The sequence below is a fragment of the Anas platyrhynchos genome, chromosome 7, assembly GCF_047663525.1.
Source record: "Anas platyrhynchos isolate ZD024472 breed Pekin duck chromosome 7, IASCAAS_PekinDuck_T2T, whole genome shotgun sequence".
Classification (NCBI taxonomy): domain Eukaryota; kingdom Metazoa; phylum Chordata; class Aves; order Anseriformes; family Anatidae; genus Anas; species Anas platyrhynchos.
In genome coordinates, this window is record NC_092593.1 from 10645990 (window position 1) to 10665201 (window position 19212).

Genomic DNA, 19212 nt, shown 5'->3' on the forward strand with positions numbered 1-19212 from the left:
CTGTTACACAATTGTAGTCTCTCTGTGCAGCAAAAGAGGAAAAACAGTAACAGTCAGGAGTAAGTTTTGCTTCCACCTGTACCCTGCTCAGTCTGGACTAGTTTATAATACCTGGAAACAAAACAGTCAGGATTTGTTCTGCTTCATATAGAAAACTTGGCCTTTGTAGCATGCTGCTGAAAGATTGCATGGGTGATCCCTTCTGCTCATGCTAAACTGCACTGCCTTCAACAGTACACCACGAAAAATTAAGCAGGGTGGAACTAGCCACTTGAAAGTGTGTCCTTGGGCAAGTTACTTAGCTTTCTCGGTTAACAACGGGGTTTCTTTGTGGCGGTACTCACCACTCACTATCTGCAGGCATAGAAAGTACATCCACAAAGGCAGCATCGCTTGCTGGCACCACATTACTGAGCACTATGTAAACTTAGTGTTGGCTGCTTTGTGCTTGGAGGGAGATCTCCCAGACGGTGGCTGGCCACAGCATTCAGTATGGTGCACGGGGAGAGACTTAGAAAACAAAAACAGCAGCATGTGCTGAAGTCAAGTACACATTAAACCTCAGTCCCTCTTGTACCTGAAGAACCTTATCAGAGCTGGGCAGAAATCTTTCCGCCCATTTCTATTCTAACCTGTGGATCCCTCTCTAAAAGGAACTGGGCAATGCCAGTTCTCTGACAAAACTTACACCTAAGGATACCATAGGAAGCAAGCTACTACTCTGTGTTCCTAAATAGCAGCTAGAGGTAAAACGTGTCAAAGAAAGGTGCCCCCAGACTGTTCTCAGTGTCAGCAGTAAGCCAGCAACAGACATCTACTGAAACAGCCCAACTCTTACTGTAGAGACCCTCTGACTTCAGTCTGAGGGTGATGCAGGGGCAAAGCACAGATTGGAGAGGCAGAGCTGGGGCAGGAATTGTGGCCACGAGGTGGAAACAAGAGAACTGACATCTGTCAGATTCAGCTACAGACTTGCTGATATCCTTTCTTCTTAGTTCCTTGTTCTGCAGAATAGGGATAACCTTCTCTTCTGATGACTGCAGTGGCAGGAGAGGAACTTCCATCAGTTATATTGAAGAATTTACTTACAAAATCCTCTGCTAGAAGAGACAGTTCAGGTCCTGTAACTGCATTGCTAGAAGAGACAGTTCAGGTCCTGTAACTGCGTTACATGAGAACTATCACCAAAAAAAAAAAAACTATTCACAATGCTGTACTAAGTTCTCCTGAGCACAAGTAACATTTTAGTAGAATTTTTCTTGTAAAGGCACAGGAAAGAAAGGGGGACAAAGAGTTACAGCATGACTAGTACACAAGTCCATGTTTTCTAAGGTCATAAAAATAAAGCAAGACAGTTCTGTATATTAGCTGTAAGATCTTCCAATTACCTCACTCTTCCTCCAAAAGCAAATAAAGCTCCCTGACCATATCATTCTTTACTGAGTTTGCTCATCCTCCACCAAGTAACTCTGTGGGTGAATTCTGAACAAACAGAACTGCAGGATAGGGGTATTTATGATTACTCAGCTAAGTAGACATGTGCACATGTAAACAGTCAAGCCAGAATTAGGGTATTTTTGTCAACGAACCAGCAAAAGACAGAAATAAAGGTAATAGAGCTGACAAAGAAGGACAAGAGAATAAACAGCCAGTCTGGGAAGAGGTAGCAAGTTCAGCATTTCAGTTTCCCAGACCTGATACTCACTTTTAAGGATTTCCCCCCCCCCCCCCCACTATGAGTTCTTAGGCCTTAAGGTGCTATAGGATGGGCAGCTGAATCTTCTATCCTGTTTTCATTTCCAAGGCAACAACAAGCGTTCACCAGATCAAAGGAGACTTGTGCCAGGACATTTTTTCCCCAGTGAACTAGAATTTGTCGTCTTAACCACAGAGCCCACAGACAACTTCTCACAGATGCATTCTAAGTTTTAAATAATCCACAGAAATATTTTAAACACCTTCTGATGACAAAGCACTGTTAATCATATTCCATAGTGCAGGAGCAAAAACGGACAGCTGGATGTCTGCAAGAAGAAATGTGATTCTGTTTGTAGCTGGAGTTTCCAGAGCCTCAGTAGTGATGCTCTGAATCAGTGCATTCTCTAGCTACCCAGACCAGTATCACGTATTTTGGGATCACATTTATCCCTTCTCCAGTTGCAACAGAGATTCGAACACAGTATGCTTCTGCAAATGATTGCTTACCCCAGATTTCCACTCCAGGAATCCTAGTCAAGGGTCTTGTGTTGATACACACCAAGAGTGAATAAGTCCCTGAGTATTTTGACAATAGAACAGCACTTAACTTCTAAACATATTGCCCAGCTGTGGTCTTATTAAATCTAAATAAACTGCATGTCTGAAGCAATTTTCTTCCTTGCATGATAAGCCTAGTTTGCTTTTGTTCTGATCCCTAAATAGACCTCTCCCATTTGTGTTTAGCCAAATATTTTGCTGTAAAACTTTAACAAGGGGAATGATGATTCACCTGAATTACAGCTATACATCTGCAGTAACTGTTTGTGAGGATGCTTGGATGCTCAACACACCCATGAGATGGCTTGCAAAATAATCCACAGGAATGTACATGAGAAAAAACAGCCATAAACACACCAAGATGAAGGTCTGACGGGGATTTAGTCAGTTAAGACAAATATTTTTGCACTAAGCAATTAGAGTCACAATTAGAAGGTGTCCTCTTCACTACGTGGTAGGTGCGTATGGTTCAAATGGAAGAGATTGTTAGCACTACGGTCAGTAAGCTCATTCTTAAAAATTGCAAGCAGAAGGGGTGGATAAAGAGCCCCAGACCAGGTTGGCCTTGGATCATGCATGAAGATTGATGGAGCCAGAGCAGTTGCAATAACAAGCATTTCAATCATGCCCTAGGCCTCCCTAGGAAAGCGCTTTTAAAAGGCAACAATAGAGACACTACTGCTGATACAGGAAAACTACAGTGTGTATCATCTGGATCTCCCAGATGCTAGGCTGTGCGCCCGTGATGGATTGACTTGTCTACACGACGACAGCACGTGGGGAGCGTTTCATTGTTCTTTTCTTCTGCAGCTATTCTTTGGGCTGCCTCCTCACAGCAACGGGGCACGGGGCTGCACGGGGCCTCAACGGCATCACATTACTTTTCCTCAGCTACCATCGCTAACTATATTCTGGTCGGTACTCTTCAATAAAAAGGACAAGTTCAGCTTTTGATTGTGCAGCAAGCAGTTGGAAACGTAGACCCAGCCTTTAAGCCATAATAACCCTAGCACACAGAACATATTTCATGTTCTATTTTTATGCTACTTCCATACTGTAATTAAAAGAAAAGATTACCACCTCTTTCTTCCCAATTAAAAATCTCCAGATGGAAGTAGATTGGGCATGGCAGATAGCAATCCAAAAAGATAGACGATAAAGTGAAGCGAAGAGGGAATTTATCTTCATTTAATCAACAATTTTTAGGGAAATAAGGAATTACATTCATTAAGAAAAACAGCAATACTGTCTGCAGCACCAATGCAGTAGTCTGCAGCTGCGCAGTGGGAATTTACAGGGATTCAGTAACCCTTTTACATGAAAAGGGACTTCTTCCATCCAATATGAAGAATAAATAGAACAGGATACATTCATTTGGTCCATGATCAGGGAGAAAACAGGACTAAACATCACTGTACAAATGATGTCACAGCTTTGCAGCTCAGGAGCTATATTGGTCTTTGAGGACTTCTAGGTTGTCCAAAGTTTTCCTATTGCACTGCGGGACTGATTCTGTCATTCTGTCCCTGGTATCTGATGGCAGGACACGTGGGAATGGCACACAGCTGTGCCAGGGGACGTTCAGACTGGGCATGAGGAAAAGTTTATTTACCAGGAGGGTTGGCAGGCACTGGCACAGGCTTCCTAGCAAGGTGGTTAATGTCCCAAGCCTCCTAAAGGTCATTCTTTATAGGTCCATCCCAACTGACCTATTGTATTCTCATCTTCCGTGGAGTTCCTGGAATAATACTTATTTATTCCAACTGTGCAAGAAGAAAACATGAGACATTTGTTGGTGTTGTGTCACAGATGAAAGAGATACAAAAAGGCTGACCAAGCCACAGAACAGTAAAGCTGATTTGGGAGGGGAGAGAGGAAGAAAAAGTAACTTTTTATGGGAAAAGAGCTGGGAGCACTGGAATACTGTCTTGCCAAAAAATAGTCTGATGGACTCTGGCCTGAGTGGTGATTAGACCTTTGTTAGACAAACAAGAGGGAAGATAGGCTCCTCAGAGCTGCAAGATAAGGAGTCCTGCTCCATCAGCTCCTCAGCATCTCATAGTGCAGAAAGGAGAGGCTCAGAGCTGCTGCTTATTTAAAGCTAGATCTGCTAATCTGTGGCTTAATAATTATAAGCAAAGAGCATACAATTTGTTAAGTTTCAGGCCAAGTTTAGTCATATTTCCCCAGCACAGCAAATCCACCTACCCCTCTGGCAAGAAAATGAAAGATGTAAGAATCAAGAATAAACATGTACTACTGGAGGACACACACCGCATTTTTAAGCCCAGACGCTTAGAAGCTTTCACTATAAAGCAGTTAATGATAGGCCAAAACCCCAAAGCTTTTTTATTCTCCTTAACCATCTGTCAGCTTCAATTGCAGATAAAATAGGATCCTGATTTAAGTTTCAAAGATAAACCCAGCAAAACATCCAAAGTTTAGATCATCCCCATGAACACTGGTAAGTATCTTACAAGCAGCACCACGGTGCTGCTCAGTCCATCTTTTTCTTCTGTTTTACAAGTGGCAAAAACATTGCTGTTATAATTTTGTGTTTGGAAAATTCAGTTGTGTCCCTAAACCTCTGAACCTGGCCCCAGCCAAAGACCTTCAAGTGAATGCAGCAAATAGACTGGTGTCATTTCCTTCTGACTTTGTTACCCCCTTGATTTCAAGTAATGTTATAGTCCAGCTCTGCATGCAAGATGCTCGAATTCAGATTGACAGAGCCTATGGAATCTGTGGAAACAAGGAGTCTTAAATAAAAAGCAGAAGAAAAAACAAAAATTTCTGACCTCAAATCATGAAGTTTGCACAAAAAGCAGTATAATAAAACAGTCTGCAGTTATTTTATGGTCTGGTAGCTGATTTGCTGATAAGTACTGAGGGAGCATGCATATAGAGGAAAATCCCTTAACATAAGTAAGAGTTACAAACAGAACTGCAGTCAAACATTTCTCTGAAATGACCATGGTTCCTCCTAACATACTTCTCAGTATACTTACTTCCTTTGACCTGGAAAATCTGATAAAACTTGTGTTTTTTGGATTTTTTTTTAAATATAAACTAAATAGCGAGAGAATTATTCAATGTGATTATTCCTTAAGCATGAACATGTAGTCATTTTTTAAGAATGTGGCTCTGGATGAAAATTTTTACATTTTCTTCATAGATCTGGAATGTGCAAAAGGAAAGATGTAGTTTTAGATGTCCACTGAAACCACCTTCATCTATATAAACATTAATGTTCTTCGTATCTGGAAAAAAAAAATCTACAAAACTAAAAACCAGGATATTAAGATGTAAAGTAACTTAAATCACGGTAAACTAGAACTGACTCAACAGCCAGCTGTGAAAAGAGTGATTCTAGATGAAATGGACTGTAACATATTTACAAAAGAAAGCAAGGAACATAACCTTCAACTTTCCCTGAGGCTTCATAAAAGAGATTCAGCTGTGATTTAAGAGACCTGAGGCAGGAAGGCATCACAGAACACTGAAGATTGACTTATTTTTTGTTTTTTGTCTTTAAATTAGTTACTCAAAACATTACAGACAAGATAATATGCACTTAACTATATATAAAAAAACTATATATATATATAGTTTTTTATATATAGTTATATATATCTCTCTATATATATATAAATTTTCATCCTCTCATCTTCTCCCATCCCATAAGACGATAAAAATCTATTGCTATATTGATGTGCTTCCATGCGAAGTATTCCTAAGGAAGAAAACAAAATTAAAGTCCTCTTTGCAGGACAGTAAGATTAAAGTAACAGCAGCTAAACAGGAACAAGTTTTGCCCCATCCCTCTTCCAGCAAAATGAAGTTCAGACCTGCTCCAAAGCACTAACCTTCCAGCAAGGCAGTTTCTCACTACAGTGAAAATTAGAAGGCATTCCAGAATTTAATGATATTTTGCCTTCTTCATTTTCCAGTAGTATTCACCACCATCCTAGCACCTTATGTGTGCAGGCTTCAATCAAGTGTCACTGAAGCCTTTCCTTTACAGCAAAAAGCTGTTGCTTGCCTTCCCATCTCATAATGCAGCTTCACGTCAGGTGAACCTCATGTAACTGTAACTCAGTTTATGTAATTCAGTTTATGTTAACCTGATGTCACCTCCTCCACTCCTCCATTTGAGCAGACCTGCTACTCAAGGAATCCTGCCCCTGTGCTTCCAGTTTATCAGACACCAAAACAAGTTTTCTGGTAAACCTGTGCTGTAACACCAGTCAGATCCATAATTAGAGGAAATAAAAATGTCTTATGGAATATATATCTAATGAGGAAGAAAAAAACCTGAGAAGTAAAAAAAAAAAAAAAAGTCAGGTGTTCTATGAATCATTATGTGGCTTGTGGACTAAATTCTTTAATAATTATGCTTTTTGCTGACACGTTGTTTGTATTTGCCTTCATAACTATCTGTATTAATAATGAGTAATTTCATTTGGAAAATATTTACATAAAAGTATTTATTCTCATGCCATGGGCATAGATAATGGATTTTTAAAGGGGAAGAGCAGCCAGGAAATGACTAATACTGCAACCAATTTTAAAGTGCTGCCCTGGGATATCCCACCAGAAATCTATAGATACACAAGGGATGTGACTCCAACCTCAGTTACCACCACTTGGAAGAAACAAGGCTCCACTGGCCCTCAGGTTTTGGGATACTCTGTGATTCTGTAGTGTCTGAGTTGGAAGGGGCCCACAAGAATTATCAGGTCCGACTCCTGGCTCCACACAGGACCACCCAAAGCCAGGCTCTGTGTCTGAGAGCAGTGTCCAAACACTTCTTGAACTCTGGGGGGCTCAGTGCTGTGACCACATCCTTGGTAAATGCCCGACCACCCTCTGGGTGCAGAACCTTTCCCTAACCCCCAGCCTGACCCTCCCCTGTCCCAGCTCCATGCCGTCCCCTCGGGTCCTGTCACTGTCCCCAGAGAGCAGAGCTCAGTGCCTGCCCCTCCGCTCCCCTCCTGAGGGAGCTGCAGGCCGCCATGAGGCCTCCCCTCAGCCTGCTCTACTCAGGGCTGAGCAAACCCAGGGACCTCAGCTGCTCCTCATACATCTTGCCCTCCAGAACCTTCACCATCTTCGTAGCCCTCCTTGGGATGCTCTAATAGTTTTATGTCCTTATATTGTGGTGCAAAAAGCTGCACGTGGTACTCAAGGCAAGGCCACCACCACACGCTCTGCCAGCCAGACACAACATTCAGAAGTTTCCACTAGTGCTAAGGTTTTCAAAGCCACCCCAGTATGGTCTGCAACCACAGTTTACATTCATGGTTATAATGTTTGCAGGAGTAATTAACAGGGCAGGTGTAGAAATATTTGTCATATTTCACTATGGCCCCACCATTTTCCTGTACTGATTGTTAACTCGGTCTACAGACATTTTCATTTGGAAATAAAGGGAACACAAAGCACTATGGAGTAGGTAGAAGGCATAATGCTCTCTTCAGAAAAGACAGTCTGTGGAGAACAAAAAGAAGGATACAGGACGATGCTGATAGATTTTAGATGCAGAGCAATAAGGATCATGGTGACTCTGAACTTAGAACTGCCGAGACAGCAAAGCTGAGGAAAAAAGGCTGAACTGGACATCAGCTATTAATAATTCAACCATCCTCCTCCCTCAGGAACAGCTGAGTTTTGAATCCAAAAATCGGGTTTTCAGATTAACTTTTATACCTAAAAAGGAAACCATGTGACAGAGCAGGACAACAAAGAGGAAACAGAAGAATCCTTCCTGACTGCTATTCCTGCTAGCTCTAGCTGTAGCTACCACTAAGCAATGTTTATCTGTTCACACTTTACAACACTTTGCATTTGTACTAAGGAGTTTGTAAATTTGTAGTACAGCTAAGATTAGAAGCGATTTTATTGACATTTTTGTTTTACAAAGCATGGGGCTAATTTTACTTTGCATCATTTTTAAAGACATTCAGTTGCAGATAAGAAATAAACCTAAAACACACACAAGCTGCTATAACTTAAATTTTAAATGGTCTACTGTGGTTTCAAAGCTGCCAATTGTAATCAAATATATCCTTCTGAAAGCAAAGCTGTTGTCCTGTAAAAAGCCCTGCCCGGGAATATTTCCACACTTGGTGCTTGCTGTAAAAGGCCTGCCCAGTTCAGGCAAAAGCAGCCTCTACTGAGAGGGTGGGAAAGTGTAGTTAAAATGAAATATCAAGGAATGGACTGGAAAGGAACTTCCCATTGGCAAAAACAGGGAGCAAAGATGATGCAAAGTGCTGCTCAAAATCAAAATGTTTTCCCAAAGCTGTTAAAGTAAGCCAGAGGTGAACAACCCCAGAGTGAGATGCAGAACATGGCTATGCCTACAATACCCATCGTAAGCCGAGAAAGGAGAAATAAAGCTAAGAAGATTACAATAAAACATTACACACATCATGTGTTTTTCTTCACAGCTGTATCCATAGCTGAACATCCAAGGAATTCTGCAGATGTCTTCCTTACATTCCTCGCAAAAGATAAACATCTGCTGGGCAATGAGACAGAACCAAGTGAATAAATATCTCAGGTTGGAAATACCCGAAGGACTTTGCGTGTCTTCAGTATCTTTTTGGACGGTTTGACTGTGTGAGTAACGCAGTACAGTGTAAAGTGAAGCCATTTAAGAGGCCCACAATTAAGATATCCCCTCGTCGTTACAACTTCTTGCTTCCAAACTCAGCAGGTTCTCCGTTTGCTTTGCATGACTGAGGGAGAAAATCCTGACATGATACATTACTCTCCCTTTTGAACTTGCACTTTTAAACATTTCCAACAGCCTGTGCAGGAGGCAACCAAGAAATTAATGAGACCACTACATATGGCCTTTGGATGTTGCAGCCATTGTAAGCCCACAAGCCACACTGCCTGTTGCATATCAGGCGTTGGTGACAGCTGTCTCCTCAGAGGACAATCCACCCCAGCAGCACCTACACCCGGAGAGCCAGTTGTCTCTGTTGTGGCCAGCACAAAAGGCTCACTTAGGCATTATTCATGCAGCTCCGTGACAGATTGTGCCACACAGCATGGCTCCGTGCACCGACCTCTGCTCTGAGCATCGTATTGAATGCAGCGGGTCATAAGCGAAGTGTTTGCCCAAAAAGCTGTTATCATTTCTAAATTAGAAATGGCTAAACTGCGCAAAAGGCTTGCAAACATTTTGTCGGCATTCCCACCCACAAGCCGTCCTAAGTTTTCCAGATTGCTTTGCAGCCACAAATCCAGCTGGCAACTGTGCATAACCTGTACAATGGACTGCCTAATACCTTGCTCGTCTGGCAGGTTGGATATTTGATGGCTTATCCGTGGTTACAAATCACACCATTACACTGTGCTACTTTTATAAACGCAGCTAGGCCTGCTTTTAAATAATCGCTATGATTTCCAAAAGGGAGTCCACAGTCCTCTTAGGTGAACCAGAGCTAACAAAAGCACAACTCTGATTCTCTAAATCTGACAGGTTGCTCAAGAGATGGATGAATTTAGCATAGCTGGAAAGCATTGCTTCCAAGAAAGGTGACATGAGACAGATGCTAGTCATATCCCCCTATTTTTTTCCTGAGACTTACAAATAAGAGTTGAAATTTACCTCTGCCATGAAATAATATGTGCACTCTTGTTTCTCTGCCTTGGAGAATAAAAAAAAAAAAAGAAAGAAAAAAGCTGCTACTTTTTTTTTCCAGAGCTAAATATACAAAGACATGCCTGAGTATTGCCATAGGCACCTTTAATGAAAATTTAAAAGACATTTCAAATGAAAACCTTGGCAAACATCCCCCTTCTACCACCCCCCCCCTCAAAAAAAAAAAAAAAAAAAAAAAAGAAAAAATCAACTGCCAACAGCAAATATTTCCACTGGCGAACACTTTTCTGCTCTATAAAGTTCTTCCCCATTAGGAACCTCCTTCCCCAAAGGCCTGGTAAAAAGCGTTTGAGCGAGCTCCACAAATATTGTCAAGTGGAGGCTACACTTAGCCAGAGGGCCAGAAGGGACCATTAGATCATCTCGTCTAACACCTGCATTGAAAATAAAATAATAATAACAACAAACATGATTTCACTCTCTCAATTCTGTGTACAGTCAGCAAACTGCATTTGGTTGGCAAGTATCTTCCAGAAAGTCAGTCTTTACCTTTGCTCATCAAGAAATTAAGAGTCCACTCTGCAGCTCCCCTATTTTTATCTCTATGGAAAAATCACATTATGCACCTCAAGAATAACTTCCTTGGAAAGAGCTACCCTTGTTTGTTTGTTTGTTTGTAAACTAAAATCTGTGTTTGTATTTCTGCCATGCCTCTTTCTAAATGCAGAGTCTCCATCTCACTGAAATCTGTTTAAGCATGAGTTGACCCTGGTTGTGCAATATTGAATTTATCAGTCATTTTGGAGCCACATGATAATAGAAGTGTACAGTTAAAAGTACACCCATCACTAACAGTAGCGTGCCAAATGTATAAGACAGACACATGTGCTAGTGGCATTGAGTCCTCTAGAGAGTGGATTTGGAGATGGATCCTGATTGACGCTGAACAACATTGATTTACTGGCATCTGTAAAGTAAAAGGGCTCCATGACAGCTGCCCAATTTGGTTTATCTGCTAAGCAGTTAGTTCAGCTACTTATGTAGAAGTCTTACATTTTTAATGCAACCCCCCCAAAAAAATGTGTTAAATAAAGATAAAATCAAGTTAAAATATTTCACCACATTTTGTTTTTAAAAGTATAAAACATTACATTTGTAATCAGTTCTTATCTTCCTGTACCCCTAATAGAATCATGGCATTTGCATATGCATTTTAAAGAACCTTCATGTTTATATATTTCCTATTTAATTTTATAGCACATAACTGAGTGGTTTACTGGCACTTCACATTTATAATTGATCACATGATTTTTGCCTGGTCTCACTTGCAGGAACATTTCCCATTTGGGGGAAGAAATCCAGATTGGAGTTATTTGTCCGTGAGGTAGTGTAGGTTTCTATTTATCAGCATATGATTGTTGTGGCTCTGGTTCTGTAGAACTATGTTAGCTTCCCGCAGTATAAAGATGACATTTCTGCCTTTTTGACAGAAAGTATAAGTGATTGCACAAAATTAAATCCATTGTCTTCATAACAAGATAAGAGATAATGAAGTAGAAAATAAACAAACAGAACTTTAACCAGCAATAAATCCAACAAAACATGGAGGGATGTCAGCTTCTGAAATAGTAGGTATTCTGCTGAAATCTATGGCACAAATAAAGCACGTGTCTGTGTATATATAGAGGTGACACAAACCTGGGTCACTGTCCAGTCAGAATTAGTGGGAAGTATTATGCTTGATAGTAATCATTTGCAGGATTGGCCTTAACATGGTCAAATCTGACACCCAGCAAGCAGATTTAATGTGCAAAGTCTGTTTTGCCTTCTACAAGTGGTTTTGCCAAGACAAGAATAAAGTTATGACATCATCTGAAAAAAATCTAAATTACACTCTTACCTGAACAATGGGCCACCTTGCTGTTTTGTGCAGTTTGCATACAATAGCTGTGCGTAAGCATTCCAAAGCAATCATTGTCAGTGCTCCAAATTTGCATCCTTGCCCATCCAAAGATAATGAAGTGCTTTGCAAACACTGGCTCTTAATCATTTGGGAAAATGCATTCATCCTCAAACACCGCCCTTCAGAGGCACGTCTGGAAAAGTGCTTTCTCTAACGCTGATGCATGCAGACTTTCTTATGAAGAAATATAAAGCTGTGTGGTATAACTACTCCTATCTCTCTGCACAGCATCATCATAAGCTTCCTCCTGTGTCAAAAACTATGCTAGTCATCTGCAATAGGCACTCTGTGAGAGAGAGGGGGAGGGGAAAAAAAAGGGAAAGATTTACTGTTTTATTATAATTTATGGAAGAAACTTCATCATTATAGTAGAGACTTCATCTTTCACAGCAAGAAAAAAAGCATCATGTTCTGTTTTCAGATGCCTCCACTGGGAGGCATCCCTCAAATGATAAATAACGTTGGCAGACATAAGACTGGAACTCCGCTCTCCTCCAGGAGTGGAAGTGGAATTGAAGCTCCGACACGAGCATTTATAAAGTTGCTCGAGGAAAGCAACTACAATTAGAAGATATATATTTAAAATGAATCTTAGAATGTGTGAAAATCCGCAGGACTGAGGCACCTACCTACGGCTAAATACATGCTTGAGTACTTTCCTGACCTAGGGCCACATCTGGGAGTTAGGAGTTTCTCATCAGCTTCAGCTCAGGCTCCCAGATGTCTGTCAATGGTGAAATTAGAAAGCAGATATCTATTTGCACTCATTCGGTTTCTGTGCTAAATAACCTGCACTGACTTGAGGGCTACACCAAATCTTGCTCAAAATCATGCACTAGGCTGGGGAAAGAATGAAGTCACTAGCGTAACAATCAAGGAGTCAACATAATGAACACATCTGCAAAAACCTATAGGAAGACACTGGGCTCTTATAAGACAGGCAGATCATTTCAGTAGCTCCTATGTAATGACTCTGCACAGAAATATCAGTGGTTTATACACAGCGTAATTCCACACAAACAGCTACGGGATAAAATAGATCACACTAATTCATTTACACACAAAGATGAAATCCCTATGGATCTCAACGCATTCAGTAAGCTAGAGCCTGTGATAAGCAGCCAGAATAGGTGGCCAACTGCACTGTCTGCAGCCTCCAGGAACCCCCAATCCCTTTCTTCCCCTCCTACAGCCTCTGCTAGGAAGGGACAATAGGATGGAGGCCGGTAGAGTTAATCCCCTGCAGTGCAGTACCGGTTACTTACCCCAACTAAGGAACAGCGATGTTATTATCAGCCCTGCTGCAAGCGTACACACTTGGATCACCAACATGAAGTTGTTTCCAGGTTGCAGAGTGATGATCGATTATTTGATGTTGGATACCAAAAGCACCTGTCCACGAGGGCTCTGTTCCACTAACAAATTAAGATCAGATGGTCTTCGTTCTGTCTTTGCTTCTTACGTTTTCTTAGTGTCCTCTCAGAAATGTTGTGCTTCTAGTGAAGGGATCAGAACCCACTGAGCACAGATCAGCTATGGATTAAAGACTAATTAAAGTCTTAATTTAATTAAAGGCTAATTAAAGACTGCGTATAAAGAAACCTGCAGAGCAAGTGCCTGTCCTCTTATCTAAGCATGGCTACTAAAGCAATTTCTACGGATGTACTTGCAAATCCGTACATGTAACATCAATATTGCAACTCCTCACCAAGTCTTTTCAAGCTGCCAATCGGCTTTTCCCATTTGTCTCCATTTCCACATTTGTCAGAGTGAATTCATTCCCTATGAATCAATACTAGCTAGCTTTTGTCAGCTGATACCTCTCCAGATGTTTTGTGATCTCACAGCTTATTAATGCCTCCAGGACACTGCCTGCCAGTAAGGTTGGGCGCACAAACCTGTAATTGTTTGTCTTGTGCTCTTCCAAAGGGCTCCCACGCTGACTTCCAGGTCTCCTCAGCAAGGTCAGCCAGAGAGAGCCACACGCAGAAAACACGCTTAGAGCCGTCCACGAGGAGCACTCAGCATATATTTCATCCCTTTAGTGGCCAAGACATTTGCAACGGCATAAATCTAAAATATATATATATCTACTGGCACGGAGCCCACATATCCAGTGGTGGGAATTAAATGGTTATAAGTAAAAGAAAAGAGAAAGGGAGATGTTTCCCACACCTATCATTTGAGAACTTATCATTCAAAGAAAATCCCTCTCCTCCATCTCTTACAAATACTCTTTTGTGCCTGGTGCATTTCAAGTCTCTACTAGTTCTCAGGTTATGCCCTGAGAAGAGCCCTAACGCTAGAGAGAGCAAGATGTGACAGGAGAGCTGGCAGGAGTCCAGCAGATACAATTTGCACAGCACAGATTTGAGGCAACCTTAATTCAAGGTACAAACTACTGGGGGCTTCTATGGTGGAGTCTTAGACACTCATCTCAGAAATAGCGTGGGTACAGCAGAACGGAAAGCATGAACGACCACCTTATAAAAGGATTGCTCATACTGGAGAGCTACACAAGATCTTCTAGCTGCTTCTACTGCTATTCCAAATTCAGGTTTGCCTCCATGTCGTTGAATAGTTTTCTTTCAAAATCCAAGACCTCGCATAGTTTTAAAGTTCAGAACAGCATGCCTATGCTTGTGCAGGTGCTTCCCTCCTTTCCTTTCTGAATCTGAGAACTCCAGGCAGAGAGATCTCCATATTTACACATCGATTAAACACCCTTCTTACTGGCTATACAATTTCGTCTGTTAGTTCGTTCCATGTGATACAATACAGATTATTTAGATTATCCTAAAGCATTATCACCAACATTTTTTAAAGCTGTGTCAAATGGTCATTCAGAATTGGACTTGCACAGGTTTTCCTTAAGCTACTGTACACAACAGGGCCTCTTAGCTCTTTGTGATTACACCTCTGTACCACAATTGTATGTGCAAGACCCATCTCAGCCAGGTTTGCAGCCATTCTCCTTTCTTTGCTTGCTCCTAATGCCCTGCTTTAAGTTCTCACTCATCAAGAGGAACTGGTCTCATTTCCCAGCACTTTCTGCCTAGAATTAAAGCTTCAGCATGTGTCTATTTTCAGTCTCCATACTCATACCTTTGTCCTCAGTTTTGTAAACACTTTTTTAAACACTTCCATTATTGCACAACTAGGAAGTGTACTTATTTTCCTTACAAGCTAATAGATTATTACACCACCTGACACTACATCCGACTCCACCAACCTCTCTGGTATCTTCCACAAACATTTCCTCCCAGAAATCCCCTCACTGCTTCCTGTTAGCCTCAGACTGACTGGCTGTTCCTCACTCAGGCTTCATCATCTGCTATTGGGAGTCTTCCCCCCTTACATGCCATTTATCTCTGTTTTCCTGCACTGGCTGATTTCTCCACCACCCTTCCTCACACTCACATTCTTCTGTTTATTAACCTCCTCATAAAAGGGTCTGCAATTTAGAGATGATGCTCCTCTTGAGCATCAGCTATCTGCAACTTGCCAGACTTACGACGAGCCTCAGTCTCCTCAATAATCTCTCAAAATTCAATTGGAAACCCCAGGACTTTCTTTGATTGTGCTTCTACTCTGTAGAGCTTTCTGTCCATGAGGTTTATTAAGTGTTCTTCCATACCAGCTGCACGATTTGATAAATCCTATACCCTGTAGGCTTGTTTGCCCATGACATGTTTTCATATTCAGTATTCAGCTGCCATTTCAATCTTCCTTATCCCCACCAGAATAAGACGGAGATGCTCCCCCTTTACTGACACAGGCGCTAAAAAGCTCATAAAAACTCTTGCATACAAATTTTTGCCGGCTTGTACTACTTGTTGGACTTCCAGCAAACACAGTCTGGTGGGTTTTTAAAGCTCTGCCCCTCAGCCAGCTCCCTATTAAACATAACCCAGGACTGTGGGCAGGAAAGAAAATCTTGCCTGCCAGCTAAAAGGCTCCTACAATGTACCCGGGAAAGACCCCCCAGACTACCAACTGCTACAGGTTAATGTCACCGTGCTACAGAAAAATTCTGCTACATGCACAGTCTCTGAGCAAAGCCTCCTTCCTAATGCTCTGCTCCCTGTTTTCTGCTGGGCAGTTGGATTGAAACATCTTTCTGCTCCTTCTATGAAAACATTCTGGATTTGGGGGGAAGAATCACGACCTAAGATGAAACCTTGGCATCAGCCAAGCCCAGTGGCCACTAACACGACAGGGGGAAGACTTGGCCCAAAGGTTTCAGTGCCCTAAGGAACCAGCACCGATCTCTTGTCAAGTCTCCGCACGTAGAGCTGGATTAACTCTGGAGATTAACACACTCTATCATCTCCTGAATATTTACACTTTATTTCATCTAATACCAAGTATGAATCTTGTAACTAGCTATTGCATATTAGCCTGTTCCATTTCCATGATTTATGGCGCTCGTCTCTTGGCATCCACCTCCGAACATAAATCAACCAGCATATAAAAATCATTGCCAAAAAGAAATAAGATTTATGCGCAACTCAGTGGTCATGCAGCATCTCTAACTGTAAAAGATGTTCTCTAATCAATTTAAGACGCATCATCTTTCTCATCTCAGAGCTTTAAAAATATACAATATATTGAAAACCTATTCGCAGTAGTCCTCAAAGACTGCACTTTAAGCCCTTGTTTTCCGTAGCCCAATAATACAGGAGCACATCTTGCAGAAATACACCTTGCAAGCAGTCAAATGCAGTCGTCAGCCTCCTAGTGTTAACAGTAGAACCTTTTCTATCCTAATTTTTAGCACAAAGAATTACTACTAATGAAATTCAGCATTCCCGAGGCACAAATGAAAGGCAACACCTAATGGCAACTATTTCCATCATCTCCTTTGTTATTCCGAATGTTTTTTATCTGTTGCCATTGTTGTTATTCCACAAACACAATTACTTCTAGAATTACAGTTGTTAGTAAAGTCTGTAAGACAAAATGAGCCATACCTATCAAAGGTTATTATCATAAAGTCAGAGCTGCTATCTAAATTTTTTCCCAAAAGAACTGAGTACCATAAAAAAGTAAACTTACCTTCACTAAGTATTTTTAATTGAAAGTGTTGTTTATCAAATTTCCAAGAATATATCATTACAACTTTAATTTTTGACAAGCTTTATCTGTATTTTTTGTGTTTGTTTTTTTTTTTTGTTTTGTTTTTTGTTTTGTTTTTAAGTTTCTGAAAAAGTGTTGTAAAACCAAACAAAAAAAAGTGTTAAGAAATTGAAACTTTTTAAGTAACAAGTTTTTAAATTATGGTATTTGTGGAAAAATAAAAAAAGCTCAGAAATTAGGATGCAGTAACAGATATACAAGATCAACAGTTTTCACAGAACCATCTTTCTTTTGAAGAAGTTTTATATCCCCAAAGAAATAGAGCTACAAATATTATTTGTCAGTCCTGTCAGCTAATACATGGATGGAAACTGTGCAACTTCCTTCTGGATACATCAGTGCTATTAAAAACCTAAATCAACAAGCATAAAAGCCCAAGGAAAATAAGGATAAAGTCAGTTCTCCTGTTTATTATTACCATTAATTAAAATAAAAGTAATTGTGTTTATATTGATCTGTAGCTACTGGATGAGAAATACAGATTCTTTGACACAAATGATCCCCTCAGATCATTAAAAGCCCTCTTCCAGGCCAGGAGAAGAAACGACAGCCATTACCCCCACAGAACACCTTCCCAATTTAGCAGAATGCTGTTACATGTAACTCATCTCTTGGGGGTTTTGTCTGCACACAGCTTGTCTGCTTGGAGAAGCCCAGGAAACCCCAGCCCCTGAGCTCAGGGAGTTAAAATCCTTCACTTACCTCTCCCTCCCACAAGTAATTTTAATGGCATGGGTTTCAGCATAACCTGGGCACTTTTAAAGCCAAAGCAAGTTGAACCCAAATATCTTATGTGTTGGTGTGGGGTTCCCCATGCACTGCTTTCAGCAGCTTGCTGAAGGCCTCCGGGGCTGAGGACTGAGCAGGGCTCTCTCTCTCTCCAGCTCATTTTCAGCTCTTGTTCCCACACAAATGTGTGGCGGTTTTAAAAATAAGATACTCATGTTTTATGGCCCTGACCGGGCATTTGATTTTCACAAGGGAAATAATACAGAAATGATGATAAATTGTCCAATAATTCCTCCAGTAGGAATCCAGGGAGAGAAGACACCAAAGAATTTAAAACTGGAAGTAGGAGCCAATTCAACAGGACAATGGTTTTGTTCTGGAAGTGTGTGTATGAAATGTTACTGCTCCTTTTTTTTTGGGTTACTTCTGCTTAGAATATTTGTTCACTGTGACCATGATTTGTGAAGTTCTGTGTGAACACTGCTGTAGTTATCTATTGCTCAATGTGTTATGCTAGTGAAAACACAGACTGCAAGCTTGCAGTGCAACTGTAGAATTAAACATTTGCTTATTTAGTGGGCCCTTTAATCACCCTGTGAATCCTAGCAGCCTGTTGCAGTACTTGCCAAGGGTCATACTCCAACAAATCATCACCCAAGTGATGGAAGGAGAAGAGAAAAGGTGTACCATACCCTCCTATGTCTCTGCTTTCAGGATGCAACAATTATCCCAGCTCCTCCGTACCTGGTTAACAGCTCACACAGGTGGTAAAGCTGTCGGGGTGTACGCATATTGCAACACATGCATAACATCACATAGTCATGCTTTCCTTGGAAAGGAAACAAATCACAAGCCCTCAACTGAAACCTTAGTTTCCTTCTTGGTTTGAGAACAAAACACTGCTAAACTACAGCTGAACTGAACTTTTCGCTGGCATCTGACTGTGCCTCATGGCATTTAAGTATAATGAGAGAAGGACGAGAGAAGGACAGTCATAAAACAGTATATGAAAACTTTGGATATAACGACATTAAAGCCAAAGCTCCCACTTAACTTCAGAAGGGCCAGAATTTTAGCCCAAATCTAGAGATGCTGACACAAAAACAATGTCACACCCCCCACCAAGAAAAAACACACACACACACACACACCTAAAACTAGTTGATTTACAGTACTCAAAATGAATATAATCAATGCTTCCACATGAAAGCAGAATGATTTATACCAAAATATCCAAAAGAGACAAGACACAGATGTCAGGAAAGCTTCAGTTTAGCAATAATCTTTGTAATGTGGCTTTTTATTCCTGTTATGCTGCTTAAAGGTACACGGACGTTTGCTACTTTGCAAATACACATTTCAATTCCTGCATTCACAACCAGTTTGAAACACATCCCAGTAAGAGCTGTTTTCCATGGTTCTGCATACTGCTGAGAAAAGAAAATGAATTTAAAGAAATACTGCAAATGGCTTAAGTTGGTATCAATTTCACCCCACTGTGTATGTG

General features: G+C 40.9%; 1 protein-coding gene across 14 annotated transcripts in view; it reads right to left on the bottom strand.

The window, feature by feature from the left end:
• NCKAP5 (NCK associated protein 5) overlaps positions 1-19212 on the bottom strand; it is a 435119-nt gene that overhangs the window by 400173 nt on the left and 15734 nt on the right. Inside the window, exon 1 of one of the 14 annotated variants that reach the window (XM_072040700.1) lies at positions 13103-13340. The exons of the other annotated variants lie outside the window; for them this stretch is intronic. The gene's annotated coding sequence lies outside the window, so the exon portion shown is untranslated. Of the gene's footprint in view, positions 1-13102; positions 13341-19212 lie in introns of those variants that run through there. 14 annotated transcript variants of the gene reach the window in all.